At 49.7% G+C, this 14,474-nt stretch overlaps 2 pseudogenes; one reads left to right on the forward strand and one right to left on the reverse strand.

Annotated features, from left to right (window-relative positions):
* Window positions 1-520: 520 nt before the first annotated feature.
* Window positions 521-639, reverse strand: LOC134930532 (5S ribosomal RNA; annotated as a pseudogene).
* Window positions 640-1,626: 987 nt separating this feature from the next.
* Window positions 1,627-1,745, forward strand: LOC134930533 (5S ribosomal RNA; annotated as a pseudogene).
* The last annotated feature ends 12,729 nt before the right edge of the window (window positions 1,746-14,474 follow it).

Genomic DNA, 14,474 nt, shown 5'->3' on the forward strand with positions numbered 1-14,474 from the left:
AAAGAAAGCTCTTGTGTGGGCGCACTCTTTGTTAAATCTAGGAAGATTCCTAGGATATGTACGGAAAATTAAGTTAAAACATCTGTTTATTATACTAGAATAAAAATACAGTAGTTACCCACATATATGATCCCGTAGTGAATGAAAAAGTAATCTTTATAGAAAAATATTGGAATGTTCTGGTCTGTTAATCACAGGGAGTGATTAGAAAGGTGGGAGACACTTAATTGTCTGACACCTGTTTCTCCTGACCAGTACAGAAATTCTGTATTGATGGGACCAAGAGGAAATCAAAAGAGTATTATGTGTATTAATAAGAGACCATTAACTGGGTCAGTACCATACACTTGGCTGGTTAGGCGTCTGTCCCTATAGACATGTGTAGAGTGATGAACAATTATTTAATATCATCCTCATGCCCTAGTGCTGAATTGATACCAACAAAAGAAAGATAAGAAGGAAGAAAAAGTGGTGATACTGCTGTTGGTATCACTTTTCTCATGAAGAGAGAATAATTCATACTCTACAAAACCGGGTATTCTCAGGAAGTCTCCTCCCCCGATACTGACCCAGCCCAACGCTGTTTGGCTTCCAAGATTGGACGAGATCGGGCATTAGCAGCGTGGTATGATAGTAGAGGAGAATATGTGATTTTTATACCAATGAGAGTGCACCTATATAGGAATTTCAAAGATACATAGATATGCAAAAAAGAGGAAAGTATAACATGTGGATCTGCTGTCCACGTTAGACACGGCTCCGCGGACGCCACTGTAGTGGCGCCGTGTGCCCTGAATCGTGAATGAGAGGATCTAGGAAGTGAACAAGCCCTAACGGGTGAAATGCGTTTTCCTACGGACCTCTACAGGGGATCATCTCACAAGAGTTAATGCTGGCAGCAATTCCATCCCATAACCGTGACATTTGGAATATCTCCACTCAATGTGCTGTATCGTAAGCCTGCACCCACAGGGTGAAAGCATCAATGCAACTATGTGTCATGTCATGTCTTATTAATACCCATTTACCCTTTGATGCATATATGCCTTACTGATACATACTTACCCTCTGATGCAAAGGCATATTGTATGTTATAATTCTCCTAAACCACAAGTGTGACTATGGTATGTAGCTACCCCCCTTTCTTGTGCCGAACACCACTTCTAGGGCAAATTGCCTGAAATATATTTGCAGTGACCAGTCTAAATTATTATAGACCTTTGTTCAGGCTCATTTCATTAAGGGATAACTGTTCTACTCCTATTTTTTCTGTTATTCACTGTTTATCTTGTTGGTCTACACCTAAGATTTACTTATAACTTACCGGAGGATTATTGTTTCCTTGTTAGAGTGGTGTTCATATTTCTATCCTGAGCAACGGATATACCTAGATATCATATAAGATTGGCCCGCTGGTTGATACCATATTTCCTTGACTTTGACTATTTTCTGTGGACTCTCATTCACGATTCAGGGCACACGGCGCCACTACAGTGGCGTCCGCGGAGCCGTGTCTAACGTGGACAGCAGATCCACAAGTTATACTTTCCTCTTTTTTGCATATCTATGTATCTTTGAAATTCCTATATAGGTGCACTCTCATTGGTATAAAAATCACATATTCTCCTCTACTATCATACCACGCTGCTAATGCCCGATCTCGTCCAATCTTGGAAGCCAAACAGCGTTGGGCTGGGTCAGTATCGGGGGAGGAGACTTCCTGAGAATACCCGGTTTTGTAGAGTATGAATTATTCTCTCTTCATGAGAAAAGTGATACCAACAGCAGTATCACCACTTTTTCTTCCTTCTTATCTTTCTTTTGTTGGTATCAATTCAGCACTAGGGCATGAGGATGATATTAAATAATTGTTCATCACTCTACACATGTCTATAGGGACAGACGCCTAACCAGCCAAGTGTATGGTACTGACCCAGTTAATGGTCTCTTATTAATACACATAATACTCTTTTGATTTCCTCTTGGTCCCATCAATACAGAATTTCTGTACTGGTCAGGAGAAACAGGTGTCAGACAATTAAGTGTCTCCCACCTTTCTAATCACTCCCTGTGATTAACAGACCAGAACATTCCAATATTTTTCTATAAAGATTACTTTTTCATTCACTACGGGATCATATATGTGGGTAACTACTGTATTTTTATTCTAGTATAATAAACAGATGTTTTAACTTAATTTTCCTTACATATCCTAGGAATCTTCCTAGATTTAACAAAGAGTGCGCCCACACAAGAGCTTTCTTTTTCTCCCTTTGCCAGCACTTTTATAACCAGCAAGGTATGTCTATAATCGGCTACTATTTATGTCGCTAGCACCTATAAGATTTAATCCAAGTACCAGAGGTTCTCAAATACTGTCCTCAAGGCACCGCAACGGTCCAAGTTTTAGGTATACCCATGCTTTTCCACAGGTGAATTAATTAGTACCTCAGTCAATTTGATTTAACCATCTGTGCTGAGCTATGGATATCTTTAAAACCTGGACTTTTAGGGTGCCTTAAGGACCGCCTTTGAGAACCTGTGCTTTATAAGACCCTCACCTCTTTTCATTATTTGTGTGGGCAAAGTCATAGTTTCTTTTTACTCTGCTGGGGAATTAAGAGTCCTAGTTATTGATTTTGGATTGTCTTTTATGTTTGAACCCATCCACTTCAGCTTTTTCATGCATCACCTGCCCTGTCATGACTAAGCAGTTTGACCAGTAACAGTTTGCAGAAGCATCACTAGGGGGTGCAGACCAGGGTAACAGCAAAATACCAGCTCTTCCTCAGTGGCTATAAGCCGAGTGCTCACTGTGATGTTACACTAGTTTGCAGGAATCTATGACCTGCAAACTCTCTTTGTTCTAGGAAATAGGATTGCCACCTAGCAACAGCTGATGGGTTAGGTGCAAGCCTCCCGACGGATCGCTGGGAAGGTATAGTGAAAGAAAACTTTAATTTACCTTCCCACAGCCTGGGGGGAGCAGGAACAGAGCTGCGGGTAGCGGCCGCGCTGGAACTCGTGCGTGCGCATGGCATGCATCACGGGAGTGTGCGTGCACCACCGGGCATGTGCGCACCCTGTAAGGTGCTAGGCCCCACCCCCAGACAGTAGATTTTACAGAAGCTTATAGATGGCAATCCCAACTAGAACAAGCGAGAAAATTTAGAGCGGTAAGATCACCTTAGCTCCTCTAACCTAGTAATGAAGGTCACAGGAGACCATATAGATGCAGAAAAAATAATACAGGTGATAAGAAAAACTGGCAATGGCCAAAGAAAGAACTGTTATGCTGCTTTTGAAATTAGCACATAAACCGGGTGTAGTATGGTATGCCGGCGGCCGGGCTCCCGGCGACCAGCATACCGGCGCCGGGAGCCCAACCGCTGGCATACCGACAGCGTGGCGAGCGCAAATGAGCCCCTTGCGGGCTCACTGTGCTCGCCACACTGCGGGCACGGTGGCACGCTACGCGTGCCACGCTATTTTATTCTCCCTCCAGGCGAGTCGTGGACCCCCACGAGGGAGAAAAAGTGTCGGTATGCCGGCTTTCGGGCTTCCAGCGCCAGTAAACTGTGTGCCAGGATCCGGACAGTCGGCATACTGAAGACCACCCCATAAACCAAACTCCTGCAAACTTGTAGAGTCCATTAAAGATATTTGTGACAAAGGAGTTTCGTAACCGATTGAAGATCCCGGCGTTTCTGGAGTGTCGACGGGGCTAGATCTTGAAAGATTTGCAATTGCATCTCCCAGAAGGATATGTCCTGGATGTCCTGAGTTGCAGATAGGATTCTTTCTTTCGATCTATAGTAATGGAGGTGGACTATTATGTCTCTAGGTGGCTGAGAAGCAGAAGGCTTAGAGCACAGGGCTCTGTGTGCCCTATCGCAAAGACAGTCCTCATCTGTAAGGTCCGGCACTAAAAATTGAAAAAGGTCTTGTAAAAAGGCCGGCAATGCGGAACTCTGAATCGTCTCCATCACGTTGCGTATTCTGAGATTATTACGGTGAGAACGATTCTCTTGGTCCTCTTGCCGTTCCTTCAGCAGTTCAACTTCCTCATGGAACCTCGTGAGTTCCGTTTTAAACTGCTGTTGCGACCGGCATAGATCATCCGTCTTTGTTTCCAAAGAGTCCGTCCTGTCGCCAAGAGACGTAATTTCTAATCTGAATTCCGAGATTGCTTTAGAAAGTTCTTGTTTAAAGGCTGTTTGAACACCTTCAAGGAGCCCCTTCATAACTGTTTGAATCTGTGGGTCGATATCTGTGCCCGAAGACAGAGGGGAGGAATTAGATGCAGGGGACGACATTTGGTTCTGAACGCCTTTAGATTTATTCCCGAAAAAGTTTGCAGAAGCCTGTTGAGATTTCTTATTTTTCTGGGCCATAATGCCAGTGAAAAAAAGAAAAAAGACAGGCAAGTTGCAGGGATAAGGGGAGGAAATGGGAATCCCAGCCAGAGACACAGGGTGGAGTATCAGTAGGACAGGTCAGCCATATGAAGATTTTCAAGTACGCCTCATAGCCACTTCAGAGCATTGATTGAACAAAAAAAAGCACAGGTGTAGTTCCTTAGGGGATAAGTGGACAGATGGGGGTACCGATCACGGTCCAGCCAGTGACCAGGCACCTCTTCCCAAGAGGACAGCAGGAGTTTCTGGTGCTAATACACGCAGTGGCTTTGTATTCTTCTTTGTTATTACTATTATTTTTTATTATTTTTTTATTTGTAATTCTTATTATTTTTATTTATTTATTTATTTATTTATCTTGGTGTTGTCCACAAAATGCTGCTGAGTTTGGGCCTGCAGGGGCAGTATGGCTCACCGCATTACTGCCACAATGAGAGGTGCTGTAGGAGCTGCAGGTAAAAGGTAACAGGGGGATCCAGGCAGTAGCAGCCCATACAGTGAGAGCAGCGCCACCAGCACTCCCACCCAGCAGCTGCTCCAGGGCTGAGAGAGAACAGCAGGACCAGGGGAGAGCAGCAGTAGCTCAGTGCGTCAGTGGTGGCATCGGGTTAACCCTCTTCTGGCGTCTATCAGCGGGGCCAGAGAGCCACGCCCGCCCGCCAACCCGCCTCGCACAAGAGCCAGAAAGATCCGGCGGAAGGGAGGCAGATGGTGGCCAAAAGCGGCTGACGGCTCCGGAGTGCTGAAGCTCCGATCGCGGCCGTCACAGCCCGTTTCGCAAGGTATGGTGCGGGAGGGAGTCAGTCAGCAGGGCATGGCCCCGCTCCAGGTGGGTCAAGGCCGGGGCACCCGCGCGATCTCACAGGCGGCACCGCTGATGTTGCAGGGGCAGAGCACGGCCCGACGCCGGGACCCCTATGGCTGCTGCTTCAGATTCAGGTGCTGTGGCTCCCGGTGGTGAAGGTGCTCCGCGCCGCCGGAGCGCCGATCCCGGGTCACGGGTGTAACTCCAGCTCCCGGCTTCACTGAGGGGGGAAGGCCGCAACATGCAAGGACATTAAAAAACGTCCCCCGGCTCCGCAGCGTCCCCCACATGACCCTGAAGGATAGCCTGTGGACCTCAGAGGGTATTAGGTGTTTGAGGGAACCCCCAGAGAACGCATGGTGCCCAGTAATAATCGAGCTATACGGGAGCTCTGTAAGAAAGCTGCTGTTCGGCTTGCATGCTAGGCCATGCCCCTCCCATTAAAGAAATTTGTAAGGCTATTTCTGATCTTTAGGTTGCTGCGTCTGGGGCTGTTTCTTCTGACCTTTTGGAGCACCTGAAATCCAAAGAGAAAACAGGCATAATTAATGACTGTTGTTAGAGATTACAACCAACAGACCTAGCAAGTTATAGGGTGGGTAGGGGGGGAGCTGTTGCTAGGTGGCAATCCTATTCCCTAGAACAAAGAGAGTTTGCAGGTCATAGATTCCTGCATACTAGTGTTTGTTCGTCAGGAGGCTTGCCACCTAGCAACAGCTGGTGAGTAGACTACCACATACCTGGTGGTTGCTCTATCCTTTGAGTATCAGAAGGCCTCCAATAATGTTTCACGAAGGTACAAGTGGATGACCAACGTGCGGCCTGCATTATGGATTGTAATGTTAAGCCTCTAGCCGCTGCCGAGGTTACTGCGGCACCGTGGACGGAGTGTCCCTTGAAAATGGAGGTATCTATTCCTGAGCTTTGCATAGCAGAAACTATCCCACCCCTGATTGTAGAGGGTCTGGCCGGATGAAAAGCCTTTTGGCATGTGATAAAGAGGCTAGAAATGTAATCTCTCCATGGAGCTGTTGTTGCGAGGTAATCTGATAAGCACGCAACTATGCAAAGATCCGTGTCTGACTGGTCTTTGACTAGATCAAACTCCACCAAAGGGTTTTAAATGGAGCTGGTCTTTGTGTAACCTTTTAGGATAATATGGAAACCCATTGGAGTGGTTATCATTCAGGGTTCGGATGTGTTTATTATGGAAAGTTAAGCTCCTCTAGCTGTGAAAGCTAGTGCTAGTAGTGAAGCCAGTTTTCTTGAAAGATTGGAGATGTTGGAATTTGAAGGGATTGTGGCTAAGTAGTTTAAGAAAGGATTAATGTCCCACGTGGAAGAGTATCGCGGACATGGTGGCCTAGACAAGAAAATACCTTTGAGTAATCTAAGGTACATCTTGTTTTCCGTAAGCCCTGGAATGAGAAGAGCTAGGGCTGAGCCATACGACCGTATGGTGGCGGATGCCAGGCCTGACTCAAACTTAACTGCCAGGAAGTCTAGGGCTAAGTTAGTTTCCGAAAGAGAAACTAAAGGAGGATTCTGAGAAGCCTGCCAAGACATAAACTCATTTATGATGGACTGGAACCTGGCTTTTGTTCTGGGTCTAAGGGAAGCTTTATCAAGGCTATTGAGGAGGCCAAGAGGTTAGTGGTGGTCAGCAACCGAGTAATGTCGCTATCCACATGCAATGTGGAATTTCCTAAAGGAGGTCGGGAGTCCCTTGGAAACAATCCCTGGACATGCCTAAGGGAAGCTTGGGTCCCTTGCGAAGAGGGTTGATCAAGGGGAACCAAACTCGGGAAGGCCAAACAAGGTAAACCAAGATGAGCTGAGACACTCTGTCTGTCTTGATCTTGTGAAGTACTTTCAGTAGCATAGCTGGAGGAGGGAAAGCATATGGGAGAATAAGATCTGTCCACGGAAAGGACATCGCACCCGTGTGGATAGCCCCTTGAGTCCAGATTTTGGACACAAAGGTCGGGACCTGTGTGTTCGATGGAGTTGCAAACAGGTCTACCTGCGGCTGACCAAAGGTTTTCACGATACTGATGAAAATTTCCAGTCTTAGAGATGCCCTATCCAGTGTTAATTTTTTCCTGGATAAGGAGTCGACTAACTCATTTAGCTCTCCTGGGACGTATGCTGCGGATAGGAGTATGGACCGTTCCACTGCCCAGTTCCAGATGTCTATTGCTTCTTGGCAGAGAATCAGGGATTGAGTACCTCTCATTCTGTTGAGGTAGGACACTGCAGTTCTGTTGTCTAGACAGAGGAGGACTGAGTTGTCCCAGAAGGTTGGGGGAACTAGAGAGGAAAGTGCTAACTTCGCCGCCCTCAATTCTAAGAGATTGATGTGCGCTGTCGATTCTTGAGTGGACCATTTTCCCCTTACTGCCAGGTCTCTTGTAAATGCTCCCCAACCCGAGAGGGACGCATCTGATGTGATGACCATGTCTGGAGGAGGAGGTAGGAGAGGTCTGGGAGATGGCAGTGGAAGGTCCCTCCAACTGCGAACCTCTTTGAGAACTATGGGTGTCAAGAGGATTTTCTCTGTCCATCTTCGACGAAGGAGAGCTGAAAGAAGAATCTTGTGAGTGTCTGCAGACAAGGGGAGCATGAAGAAATCCTGGATCTAAAGACCTCATTTTCCCTATCACTCTAGCCAAGTCTCTCAGCGAGAAACGGTGTTTGAGGGTTCGAGTTACAAAGTCTTGAATGTCTTTCCACTTGTCTGGGGGAACTGCTATTGAGAAAGAAGGGGTATCTATCAAGAAACCCAGAAAAACAATTGACTGGGTAGGTGTTAACATGGACTTGTCGTAATTTATAGTAAACCCTAGGTTCTGGAGGAGAGAAAGAATGAGCTCTTTGTGAATCAGAAGGGTTTTTTGGTCTGAGTGGACTACTAACAAGTCGTCTAGGTAGATTATACAACGGATCGCTTTCTGGCAAAGGTGAGAGATCACTGCTTTCATAAGACAATTGAATGTATAGGGGGTGTTGGAAAGGCAGAAGACCATGACGGTCCACTGATAGAGAACGTCTTTCCACAGGAACCTTAGAAGTCTTCTGTGGTTTGGGTGCATTTGAATTGTGTGAAAGGCCTCCTTGACGTCTATTTTGATACAGAAATCGTTCTTTGTCGGCTAAGCCCTCCATACGGAAGGACCGAGGTTTTATGTGTCGGTTGAGAGATTTGACATTTAAGACTGGTCTGTATGAACCGTCCTGTTTCCTGACAGGATAAAGGTGACTGACCCAGCCTCTTGTGGAAGTGTCTGCCAACTCTATATTGCCTAGCTGCAGGGCAAGGGATAGGACTCCATCTAATAACTGACTGGCGTTTTTTAAACAGGGAAAAATCTGTTGTGGAAAATGCAAAAGGGGGCAGGATAGACCCTTTTCCATGATTTTTAGCAACCACCTGTCTGTGGTAATCTGCCTCCAGGAGGCTATTGCCTGGGAAAGACAAAGCGGAGGTTGTAAAGAAAGGTGACTTACCGTATCCTCTGTCTTTCCTGGGGGCGTATGTGCCACCAAACCCTGTGCCTATCACGATCCGTGTCTGGGAAGGGCCACCTCTGTAAGCTCTGGGAGCGCCTCTGTAGTCTCGGGTCGAACTGCTGGCTCCCGCAGGATGACCCTCCTGATGAAAGGGCCGCCTGGAAGGCTGAGGTCCTTTAAGGTCTGCAAAGGATTTGCGAGCTTAATAGCGGACCTTCAGTTCGTTTATGAAGTCGTGTCCAAAAAGGTCAGAATCTTTCAGATTTGGGACGTCTACTGGTTTGGGTGCTAGGTTAGTTACCCTGCATTAGCTAGCCAGCGAGTTCTATGTGAGTTTGATATGAAATCAAATGTCTGACCGATTATTAGGGTAGCCCTACTAATAGCTTTTAAGAGGGCCAGTTTGGAAGCTACCAGGGAAACAAGGGAGCCCCCTGAGACGCCTTCTTTTTCTGCCTTGTCAAGGACAAATAACAAAGTACCAGCAGCATCTGAAACTTTAAATTGAATCTGTCTCAGCAATTTATCCATAGTGTCACTCTGAACCTTTTCCCTGAGTGAAGTTTAAGCCGGATCGATGTCTGGGGCAAATAGGGCCGGAATGTCTGGGATGCCAGTGTGGTTACGGAGAACCATGTCATCCTCCTTAACAAATGCCGTACTAAAGGCTAATTGGGCGGAATTGTATACTTGAGAGCGCTCGCTCAGAGCCCAGTGGGCTGAATAGCTTTTAGAAGGTGACATTCTACCCACTAAGGCTACACGGACCATCTGTAAGTCACTATATTCGCTTCTGCGAGAGGATGCGCTAGTCCTGGTTACCTCCTCTGACTCCCAATCTACTGGAGAGTAACCAGATTCCCTAATTGAGTGGGAAAGGGGGGTTGTATGACTATGACTAGCCCCTTATGAGCGCGGTCCCGCTCAGGTTGCCGATCAGTGACAGGGAATGTATGTCGGCTGTGGGCAGGAGAGGGGGGTCTGCTATGGACCTTAGAGGTATTGCAACCACTGGCAATACCTGGGAAAGAGATGTTTTTACCGGAACAAGCATCTCTAGAAGAAACATGGGGGTCATTCCGAGTTGATCGCTAGCTGCCGTTGTTCACAGCGCAGCGATCAGGCTAAAAATTGGCATTTCTGTGCATGCGTATGCACCGCAATGCACAGGCGCTTCGTACGGGTACAATGAGCATCGTGGGTTTGCACAGAGTTTAACAAACATTCCAGTCGCACGGCAAAACGCAGGAAGATTGACATGAAGTGGGCGTTTCTGGGTGGCAACTCACCGTTTTCAGGGAGTTTTTAGAAAAACGCAGGTGTGGCAGAAAAAAAGCAGGCGTGGCTGGGCGTTTGGTGGGCAGGTGTGTGACGTCAAAAGCTGTCCCTCCGTCGTTAGAATCAACGCACACGCAGAGTAACTACAGGGCTGGTCTTGTTTTACACAAAACGATTTTGCAGGCGCTCTGCTGCTCAAGCGTTCGCACTTCTGCAAAGCAAAAATACACTCCCCAGTGGGCGGCGACATTGCGTTTGCACGGCTGCTAAAAACTGCTAGCGAGCGATCAACTTGGAATGACCCCCTAAGTCAGTATGCTTCTTTTTACTTGTGCACTTTCTCACCACTCTGTGAGAATATGCAGGAGGAGGAGTCTCAGCATTCTGACTGACTTCTCCCTCCTCAGAGCTGTCCCTGTTGTCTTCCAACCTGACAGGCAGAGCCTGTCCCTGTTGTCTTCCAACCTGACAGGCAGAGCCTGCGCAACCCGCTCAGCAAGGTCCACAAAGCAGGGAGGCGTCAGGATGGAGAGGCGCTCTCCCCGCTCTGCTGCCTTGCTGATGCGCTGCGTTGCTTCTGGCTGCCGCAGCACCTGTCACACTGTGACAGGCATCGGTGCCGCAAGTGGGAACAGAAGCTCTTCTGTCACTGTGACAGCGTGAGCTCCTAGTGTGAGTCAGCTCCCCCTGCCTCTCCTCCTTGCTCCTCCCCGCTGCCCATGTCAGTGGAAGACAGGCAGCAGCTTCGCATCCCCCAACTCCTCTCTTCCCTCCCCTATGTCACTGAAGACGCAGCAGGTCTTCGGCACCGCCCCCTCTCTCCCCTTCCACCAGTTATTACGGAGTCAAATAGGAGACATCACAGGAAGTCACATGATATACATGTGACTGTGTGTGCACTGTCTGGAGGAGCAAGCTGTCATGAGGAGAGGAGGAGCAGCCAGCCAGTGTGACAGCCTGCAGCACTAGCCACCAGCTACAGAGCGCCTGACACTCAGGTAAAGTCTGCTGCTGACAAACAAAGGAAGGAAGGGGGGGGGGTAGTTGTATCCTAGTCATGTGTCTGGGGAGGGGGGTAGTTGCATTCAATTCTTGTGTCTGGGGAGGGGGGTAGTTGCATTCAATTCTTGTGTCTGGGGAGGGGGGTAGTTGCATTCAATTCTTGTGTCTGGGGAGGGGGGTAGTTGCATCCTATTCATGTGTCTGGGGGGGGTAGTTGCATCCTATTCATGTGTCTGGGGAGGGGGGTAGTATTATATTCATGTGTGCATGTTGCGGAGGGAGGGGGGTAGTATTATATCTGTGTGTGCCAGGCAGGGGTGTATATACCCATTGGCCAGGATGCCAGGCAAGGAGGGGGCGCCGCCTGGTGGTGCCACCCGCGGCAAAAGGGTAGAAGAGTAGTACTGTCAGATTGCACCTGGTGAGAGTCTGTTACTGCCGTCACGGCGCCGGTGTCCGTCAGCACCGCACTGCACTAGTGATCAGACTAGTGTCCGGCAGCACCGCAGTTGTAATCAGACTCAAAATAAACTACAGTTCCCAGCAGCCCTTGTTGCTGGGAGCTCCCGGCAGCAAGGGCTGCTGGGAGCTGTAGTTTATTTTGAGTCTGATTACAAATGCGGTGCTGCCGGACACTAGTCTGATCACTAGTGCAGTGCGGTGCTGACAGACACCGGCAGTAACACTCTCTCACCCAGAGCTGGTCTTAGCCAATAGGCATTATAGGCAAATGTCTAGGGCATCTGGAATGCCCAGGGGCATCCGTTCCCAAGGCTAGGGCCAGCTCCGTTATCGCAGCCAGCCAGGAGGAGAGAAGAGAGTTAAGGGCCCCATACACTTATACGACATGACGGTCCGTCATTTTGTCTAGGATTTCCCTTCAACCTCCCGGCCGCCTCCCGGGCGGCAGGATAGTAAAAGATACATCATATGTGGTCCTTTTGCATACGATGTATCTTTTACTATCCCAGCCATTCCTGCGGGATCCAACATATCACGAGTGCAGCACTCATGATATATCTGATCTAGGGTGATCCGATCCGATGCTCACGGGAACGCGCATCGGATCGGGTTGGCACAACGAAAATGCCCAATTTCACCCAATGTATTGTCCCGAATGCCCGAATTGGGGTGACATAGGGCAGTATTGTTCTAGTGTATGGGGCCCTTTAGGACGGAGGCTGCAGCAGCACAGAGCCGTATCTCTGCTCACACAGGTAGGAAGTGACTTTACTTTCACAATCTGCCTGCCCTGTGGCTGAGCACAGACGGCAGCTGCAGAGGAAGCCAGGCACTGAGCCTGCGGAGCCAGAACCCTGCCCCAGCACTGCAGCATCACTGCACAAAGGTAAGATATGGATGGGATAACGGGGAAATTATGGGGAGAGGAAGGTGGCTAATTACACGGTAATAGGGGGTGAGACCTATGACGAGTGGGGGAAGGGGGGTAATGACACTGCTATGTGGGAGTGGGAGACCTATGGGGAGTGGGGGAAGGGGGGTAATGACACTGCTATGGGGGGGAGACCTATGAGGAGTGGGGGAAGAGGGGTAATGACACTGCTATGGGGGGGAGACCTATGAGGAGTGGGGGAAGAGGGGTAATGACACTGCTATGTGGGAGTGGGAGACCTATGGGGAGTGGGGGAAGAGGGGTAATTACACTGCTATGTGGGAGTGGGAGACCTATGGGGAGTGGGGGAAGAGGGGTAATGACACTGCTATGTGGGAGTGGGAGACCTATGGGGAGTGGGGGAAGAGGGGTAATGACACTGCTATGTGGGAGTGGGAGACCTATGGGGAGTGGGGGAAGGGGGGTAATGACACTGCTATGGGGGGGGAGACCTATGGGGAGCGGGGGAAGAGGGGTAATGACACTGCTATGGGGGGGAGACCAATGGGGAGTGGGGGAAGGGGGGTAATGACACTGCTATGGGGGGGAGACCTATGAGGAGTGGGGGAAGAGGGGTAATGACACTGCTATGGGGGGGAGACCTATGAGGAGTGGGGGAAGAGGGGTAATGACACTGCTATGTGGGAGTGGGAGACCTATGGGGAGTGGGGGAAGAGGGGTAATGACACTGCTATGTGGGAGTGGGAGACCTATGGGGAGTGGGGGAAGGGGGGTAATGACACTGCTATGTGGAAGTGGGAGACCTATGGGGAGTGGGGGAAGGGGGGTAATGACACTGCTATGGGGGGAGACCTATGGGGAGTGGGGAAGAGGGGTAATGACACTGCTATGGGGGGGAGACCTATGAGGAGTGGGGGAAGAGGGGTAATGACACTGCTATGGGGGGGAGACCTATGAGGAGTGGGGGAAGAGGGGTAATGACACTGCTATGTGGGAGTGGGAGACCTATGGGGAGTGGGGGAAGAGGGGTAATGACACTGCTATGTGGGAGTGGGAGACCTATGGGGAGTGGGGGAAGGGGGGTAATGACACTGCTATGGGGGGGAGACCTATGGGGAGCGGGGGAAGAGGGGTAATGACACTGCTATGTGGGAGTGGGAGACCTATGGGGAGTGGGGGAAGAGGGGTAATGACACTGCTATGTGGGAGACCTATGGGGAGTGGGGGAAGGGGGGTAATGACACTGCTATGGGGGGGAGACCTATGGGGAGTGGGGGAAGGGGGGTAATGACACTGCTATGGGGGGGAGACCTATGAGGAGTGGGGGAAGAGGGGTAATGACACTGCTATGGGGGGGAGACCTATGAGGAGTGGGGGAAGAGGGGTAATGACACTGCTATGTGGGAGTGGGAGACCTATGGGGAGTGGGGGAAGAGGGGTAATGACACTGCTATGTGGGAGTGGGAGACCTATGAGGAGTGGGGGAAGAGGGGTAATGACACTGCTATGTGGGAGTGGGAGACCTATGGGGAGTGGGGGAAGAGGGGTAATGACACTGCTATGTGGGAGTGGGAGACCTATGGGGAGTGGGGGAAGGGGGGTAATGACACTGCTATGGGGGGGAGACCTATGGGGAGCGGGGGAAGAGGGGTAATGACACTGCTATGTGGGAGACCAATGGGGAGTGGGGGAAGAGGGGTAATGACACTGCTATGTGGGAGTGGGAGACCTATGGGGAGTGGGGGAAGGGGGGTAATGACACTGCTATGGGGGGGAGACCTATGGGGAGCGGGGGAAGAGGGGTAATGACACTGCTATGTGGGAGTGGGAGACCTATGGGGAGTGGGGGGAGGGGGTAATGACACTGCTATGAGGGGGAGAACTATGGAAAGTGGAAGCACAGGGGAATATGACACTGTTATTGGGGGGAGACATGGGGGTGTAGGAGCAGCTAACACTGCTATTAGGGGGTAAATCATGAGGCAGAGACACATGGGGAGGGGGGGCTCGGGGGGCTAATTGCTCTGCTATGGGGCGGGGGCATAGGCATGCACACGGTGGGTGGCATGTGTGCACAGGCACACCCTGATATTGGGCACACCCCACA

The sequence above is a fragment of the Pseudophryne corroboree genome, chromosome 5 (genome assembly GCF_028390025.1).
Source record: "Pseudophryne corroboree isolate aPseCor3 chromosome 5, aPseCor3.hap2, whole genome shotgun sequence".
Classification (NCBI taxonomy): Eukaryota; Metazoa; Chordata; class Amphibia; order Anura; family Myobatrachidae; genus Pseudophryne; species Pseudophryne corroboree.